Below are 7,666 nucleotides of genomic sequence, written 5' to 3' on the forward strand. Positions count from 1 at the left end.
CGTTGAATAATTGACTAAGGTCTTGAAGCAAGAGGGTTAATAGCTCTTATAAATGTTTAACCTAGCTAGTGTAAGCATGTGATATTTTTGTTAGTCATATAAATAACAATTTTTAAAAATCATGCTAAGCTCTTTGACTCATTAATAGTAATGGTGAGTTCTAGAGGTTAATTACACACTTTAATCAGATTATAATATATTGCCTCCTAATCACACTGCGCTTCCTCTTGTACTTGTATTCTATGGGAGGGTATATAGGAACAGCCAATTTACCTTCTCTGTACCATTTGTTATTTTATATTCCTTTACCTTGTTACCTCTTATTCATCCCCCAACTAAACTAAATAGTTCTAGTCTTTTTAATCTTTCCCACAGTGAAATCTTTCTATGCCTCTAATCATTTTCAATACCCTTCTCTGGATCTTTTGTATTTCTTCTATTTCCTTTTGAGATGGGGTGACCAAAAGTGAAGACAGTGGGTCAGACCTTCAGCCAGCATAAATCAGGATTGATTACTGACTTCAATATTTCCTGCCAGAAAACTTCATTAACCCAGAGTTAGTGTTAAAAGAATCTGTCACTTTGGCCAAAATATATATATATATATATATATATATATATATATATATATATATATATATATATATATATATATATATATATATATCTAGCAACAAAACCTTCTTGTCGTCTGCTCTGTCTTTGTTCTTGAGGCAGAGTATAGTGCAGCTGAGGCCATATTTTATGATTAGCTGATCCTGTTGCGGCTGAATTTATATACCCCTTGTCTGCAAAAGCCTTCTCTACAATTTCAGATCTACCCCTTAGTTAGACAGCACAAATTCAGACTTTACTTTTGTATATCAGAGACTCTGACCAACATCTCACCAATTTATCACATCTGTGGCTACTGCTGTCCTTTTAGTCAAGAAGATAGAGTGGCCCTAGTGGTTAGGGCGTTTGACTGGGAGTCAGGAGATCCAGGTTCTGTTTGTGGTAGTGCCACTCACTTGCATAAGAACAGCCATACTGGGTCAGACCAATGGTCCATCTAGCCCAGTATCATGTCTTCCAACAGTGGCCAGTGCCAGATGCTTTAAAGAGAATGAATAGGACAGTCATCAAGTAATCCATCCCCTGTTATCCAGTTTCAGCATCTGGCAGTCAGAGGCTTAGGGACACCCAGAGGATGGGGTTGCATTCCTGACCATCTTGGCTAATAGTCACTGATGGACCTATCCTCTATGAGCTTATCCAAATCAGGTACAATGTGTGTCAAATCCAGGCCCATAGGGTTGCCAAGCAGCAGCCTTACCCTTTGTGTCACTACATGCTCTGTGATTTTGGGTAACTCACTTCAGTTAACCACACCTTAGTTTCCCCAGCTGCAAAATTAGGATAATGAATATGCCTTCCTTAGTGAAGTGCTTTGAGAATCATAATTCTATCCATAGGAATCATAATCCGCAATAAGCCTGTGTAATTTATTTGTATGTGTGTTTCAAGAGAGTGTTGGAGAATACATGACCGTGAGGGATAAGGTTCACATAACAGGAAGTGGGGGAAGAGAGATTTTCTTTGCTTTAGAGTGTCATAAAATTGTTGTTGCCCTGGGGGGGTGTCACAACCCACCAGTTGAGAAATACTGGTTTAGTGTCTAGAACTGAACTTAGGAGACTTAGGTTCATTCTTTAGCTTTGCCACAGACTTTCTGCATGACCTTGGACAAATCACTTAGGCCTAGATCCTCCAGTGGGAATTAAGCAACTAAATACCTTAGAGCAGTGGTGGGCAACCTGCGACCCGCGGGTCGCATGTGGCCCATCGGGGTAATCCGCTGGCGGGCTGTGAGACAGTTTGTTTACATTGACGGTCCGCAGGCACGGCTGCCCACAGCTCCCAGTGGCTGTGGTTTGCCATTCCCAGCCAATGGGAGCTGCGGGAAGTGGCAGCCAATATAAACAAACTGTCAATGTAAACAAATGTAAACAAACTGATGGGCTGCAGGTTGCCATCCACGGCTTTAGAGATCAGGGCCTTAATCTGACCCATGCCTCAGTGTGGCGCTTCAATGACAAGACGGGACACAGCTTTTAGCAAGCAAGCAGCTGGTCTGCTAACGGGCTTCTGCCTGTCAGCTTTCCACCCTCTCCTTTATTCTTTTCTCTCCCCCCGCGCATTACATTCTCCAACAGATAAAAGGAATACACTGGCTTTGTTTAACATTCTTATTTACCAATTTCTATCTACCGCATTCCTTGCTCTCGGGCCTTGAGCCCAGTCCTGAGAGGCTTCCCATGGTTCATGTCATCTGGGCGAGATTCCAAGGTTGATGCCCTTGAGAGGAGCTGTGTGTGCACAGGTCCAGCACAACACTCCGGGTGTGCCCTGAATGTTGCCAAGCGCATGAACCTTGTATGAATCCTACATCCCCTCCTTTTTTGTTTATTTGTGCTCGGCCATCTCATGGTAGCCATCAATTTGCTTTTGCAAGCCAATTAACTCCCGGACAGACAAGGTCATAACTCGTGGAGCCTGCCAGGGCGGTTCTCTACAAAGCCTTAACAAAGTTGCTAAACAAAATTGCACACAGCAACAGCAAAAAATAAGCTTAAGAAGGTAAAGTGTGATTGGCCGGGCCCCAATTAGCCATGCTAAAGTACTGGGAAGAGAGGTTTGAGTAAGCAGCGAGCATCATCTCATTCCCAATTTCCTCAGGGTGATGACATACTGGAATAAGGCACGTACCTAACAATTCTTCAGCTGCTACAAAATCAAATAAACAAAAGTGGGTAACATTTGCTATTGAAGCCAATCTTTCCCATAGGTTATATGTCATTCGGGCCCGTAATGGAGGAAGCGCTCCCGAGTGAACCCCTCCAGGAAATAGCAGGCACAAAAGGCATACAATCAATACAGAATTAGCAGTAATTTGGGCGAGAATCGCCACAATCAAAGTCTTAGGAGTCTCTGGCTGTTGGTTTGCTGCCAGTCTTCGTTGAGCCGCGGCGACCAATGCTTTTACTGCTCCGCATGTCACGGGCTGGCTTGGGATGCTACGTCTCCTCCGTCTCCATCCCATCGTTGTCGACCCGGGAGGCACCGCGTTCTCCTCCAAGGTCAGCTGAAACTCCGGTATGGGGTTCGACAGCCCCTGGTGCCACGCCATGCTGTTTCAGTGCCAGTCGCACACACCGGGCCGGAACCCACAATGGTCCTGCAGGGAGAAACACAGCAGCATATCCCCGACCCCAAGGAATTAAAGGCACTGGGCCCAATCATTGCGGATCGGGCAGCTGACGGTAATAGACACGCGGTCTTTCCAGTACCTCGGATTTGTGAAAATGCCAATCCGTGGGGGTCTGCTAATCTGTATTCAATATTAAATTATTTAAAGTAAACAAAAGGATATGCAATTGTTGCTGAATGTCTCCTAAGGTTCGGAGACGCAGCTCCCCTTGTTTTAATTGTTTGTCAAGCAAGGTTTTTAGCGTGCGATTTGCACGTTCAACAATAGCTTGGCCTGTGGAATTATAAGGGATCCCGTGTTTGAGACGGACGTCCCATTGGGCACAAAAGGTGGAGAGGGCTGTGGAGCAATAGGCTGGGGCATTATCCGTTTTTATCTGGCTCGGGCGACCCATAATAGCAAAACAGGCTAGCAAATGGTGAATAACTTTGGGAGTGGCTTCCCCACGCTATGGGGTCGCCCAGAGGAATCCCGAATAGGTATCAATGGAAACATGTAAAAATGAATAGGGGTGGAATTGTGGCACGTGAGTGACATCCATTTGCCACAGCTGATTCGCTGCGGTACCTCTGGGGTTAACGGCATAAGAAAAGGTAGGGGCAGCAGCGGCACAGTGGGGGCAGGAACGAACAATAGAACGGGCATGATCAGCAGGAATATGAAACTGTCGGGCCAAAACAGAGGCAGACTGATGAAAAAAGGCATGGCTTTCAATGGGGTCAGAAAAAAGGGAATTTACCTGACCACGTAACGCGCGATCAGCGCGCGCATTGCCTTCAGTAAGTAGCCCAGGCAGGGGGGTATGACTGCGAATATGAGCAACAAAATAAGGGTAATTACGAGTGGTGATAAGATACTGTAAGGACAGAAACAGGCGAAGGAGGTCCGCATCGACCTGAGGGGTAATGAGGGCAAGGGGTAAATAATCAATCACCTGATAAACATAATGGTGTCCACAATCAAATTAAAGGGACAATCAGCAAAAAGGTGAAAGGCCAAAATAACAGCAGCTAATTCCAAGGACTAGTGAAGCTCTCCAAGCGCTGTGCATGCAAATATTATTGTACAAGTGAATGAAGCGCTTTCAGCTTTTCTAGAGGGAGGGGCCACTGGTCAATCCATACAGGCTCTAAGGATTGCCATACCAATGGTAATGCGGATGGCAAGGTGGGTGAGGGAGGATTTTGGGCCATTATATATTAATATCGAGGGTGGTGTCCAGCTTTACAAGTAAGTCACGGCCCCAAATATTGAGGTGGACAGGGAGCACAAAAGGGTGGATAGTAGCAAGGGCATGGCCTCCTGGTTTAGAGACCGTGACCCAAGACAAACTTTGGCGCCCGGGTTTGCTACCCCTGATCCCCCACAACTCTTTAGAAGGAACTGTTGGCCAACCGACCGGCCACTCCGGATCACGAATCACCGTAACGTCAGCTCCAGTGTCCACCAGCCCTGTAAAGGGAACATTATTTAAGAGAAGTGTTAACTGAGGTTTCGAGGGGCGGAGCGACATTGTTAGAGCAACAAGTGGAGAGGACGTGTTGTGAGATGGCAACTGAGACAGCGTCGATCCAAAGCCGCCTCCGCCCTGGGTTCGATCCTCTGCGGCTGGCACCTGATAGGGGACTAAAATCAATTGCGCAATTGACCGTCCACGCGGGAGCGACTGCGGAAGATGGGTCCACACCTGAACCTTAATAACGCCGGTGTAATCGGCGTCAGGGACCCCTGGGATGACAAAAAAATCCTGTTTCCCAGCGTGTGAGCGAGGGAGAACCAGACCCACAAATCCGTCAGGGAGAGGTCCCGTCACCTGCGTAGGTATGGCGCAGACCTCCCCCGGCAACTGAAAATCAGCGTCCTCCTGCATAATCAAATCAAGCCCTGCACTTCCGGCAGTCGCCGCCCTCATGGAGTCTATGGATTGTAAGGCAGAGGAACAGTTATCTGAGTGGGAAACACCCCCGTTTGGCCCTGGGTTCGGGGGGGACCCGTTGTGCGGTTTCCCGACCCGCTACGACACTGATTAGCCCAGTGATAGCCCTTCCAACACTGGGGGCACTTCTTTGAGGGGCGGGCGGGCGCCGTTGATGAGCGGCACTCCTGCTGAAAGTGACCCTCCTTACCACAGCGGTAACAACGCTTCCCCTCCTTCCCGCTTTTCTGCAGGGCGGCGGCCATAACCCCAGCTTTATGTGCTTGGGTTCCGATGTTTTGGCACGCCCGCAGCATGTCCGACAGCTCTAGAATTCCAGAGGCTTGTGCAGCCTGGAGAGCACGGCGGCAATCCTCATTCGCATTTTCAACTGCCATTTTTAACAGGATCTCCTGAGCTGCCGCAGGGTTATCCACCTGTCGGAGGATAGCCTCCTGCAATCTGTTGGTAAAATCCATAAAGGACTCTGATGCACCCTGACGGATACTGGCAAAGCTTTTAGTAGGCCTGCCTGAATCTGGGACCTTCCGGAAAGCATGCTGGGCGCAGGTGGAAATAATGGGGAAGACGGCCTGAGGGAGTTGAGACTGCAGCTGCACGGTAGCAAACTGGCCCTCCCCTGCCAAGTGCTCATAAATGATACCTTGCTCTCTATATACCTGGGCTTGGCGTTCCGCCATCTGCCGATATTCACTAAGCCAAATAACATACTAACTGGGTGTCAGCATCATGCGCAACAGCGCCTTCCAGTCTTCAGGGACCAGGGAGTACCCACTACCTAGCCCTTCAATGAGACCACGTACATACGTGCTAGTCAGGCCGAACTCGCGAATCGCTTTCTTTACCTCTCGGATCACTGAGTAAGGCAAACTGACCCAGTTTGCAACCTGGTTGCCCTGGCCATCATCCTGTCACCAGACAAACTGAGACCAGATCAGCCAGCTCCTCTGCTGTAATAACTGAGCGAGTCTTCGCTGCGTGAACCATTTGTTGCACCAGCGAAAGCCCCTGAGCAGACGCAGATGACCCCCCCGGGGGCCCCGGAGCATGGGGCCCCACAGGGGGAGGGTGATCACACACCGGCTCCGATGGGGAAGGCAAGGGAGGCGGTGGCAATAGAGGCACTGGGGGCAAAGCAGGGGGAGGGATGGCTGCAGGAGCGAACGGGGGTGGCGGGATCGGCAGCCCCTCTGTTGGTGCGGGAGAGGGTCTTTCCGAGGCGACACACTGTGTCGCATCGTCAGGAGGGGGGATGGCTGCAGGAGCGGACGGGGGTGGCGAGAGCACCAGCCTCGCGAGGGAGGGCCTGTCCGAAGCGACACGCTGTATCGCGTCGCGGCAGAGGTGCCAGGCATGTAAAGCCTGCACGGGCGCCCGAGGCTCTTTGTGCAATGTCTGGCCCAACCGCTCCCAGTCCGCTAGCTTAAGGGTTCCGGCTTCAGGGTACCACAGGCATTGGGCACTCACCTCCTGTAGCAGGAGAGTGAGTTCTCGAGTGGAGCAGTCATGCTGAGCCTTACGCAGCAAATACTGTAGCTCATGGCAGTGTTGCACTTGCAAAGCAGAGAGGGAGCTTCCCATACTTACCACAATGAAAAATACTCACCGGGATCCGCAAAGTGGATGAATGACGCGTCTGAAACCCTTGCCGGGCGAGGTGAGTGCTGAGGGCCCCACGTTGGGTGCCAGTTGTGGCGGTTCAATGACAAGACGGGACACAGCTTTTAGCAAGCAAGCAGCTGGTCTGCTAACGGGCTTCTGCCTGTCAGCTTTCCACCCTCTCCTTTATTCTTTTCTCTCCCCCCGCGCATTACATTCTCCAACAGATAAAAGGAATACACTGGCTTTGTTTAACATTCTTATTTACCAATTTCTATCTACCGCATTCCTTGCTCTCGGGCCTTGAGAGGCTTCCCACGGTTCATGTCATCTGGGCGAGATTCCAAGGTTGATGCCCTTGAGAGGAGCTGTGTGTGCACAGGTCCAGCACAACACTCCGGGTGTGCCCTGAATGTTGCCAAGCGCATGAACCTTGTATGAATCCTACACCTCAGTTTTCCATCTTTAAAATGGGGACAATACTTCCTTATCTCAGAGTTGTGAGGATGAAATCCATTAATAATGGTGAGGTCTTCATATACTACAGTGACCAGAGCTGTACAAATACCTAGATAGAAAAGAATAGATATGAATGAAAAGGACTATATAAGAACTAATATTATTGTGTGAATGTGTGTGTGTGCCTCAGTTAAACACTGGTGAGCTTATTGTTGTTTTCACCCTGAGAGGCATTGCTTTCCATGTTGATTCAAAAATTAATAATCCTTATCTTTTATTTCATGAAACAAAAACTTTTTCTGTAACTGTCATGTAACTTGTTTTCCCTCCTTTCTGCATCTACAATCTGAATCTTTTAATTAAACAAAAGGTATTTAAAAATTCATCCTGTATCTCTTAAGCAGGCATGACAATTAAAACCC

The sequence above is a fragment of the Natator depressus genome, chromosome 11 (assembly GCF_965152275.1).
Source record: "Natator depressus isolate rNatDep1 chromosome 11, rNatDep2.hap1, whole genome shotgun sequence".
NCBI lineage: Eukaryota > Metazoa > Chordata > Testudines > Cheloniidae > Natator > Natator depressus.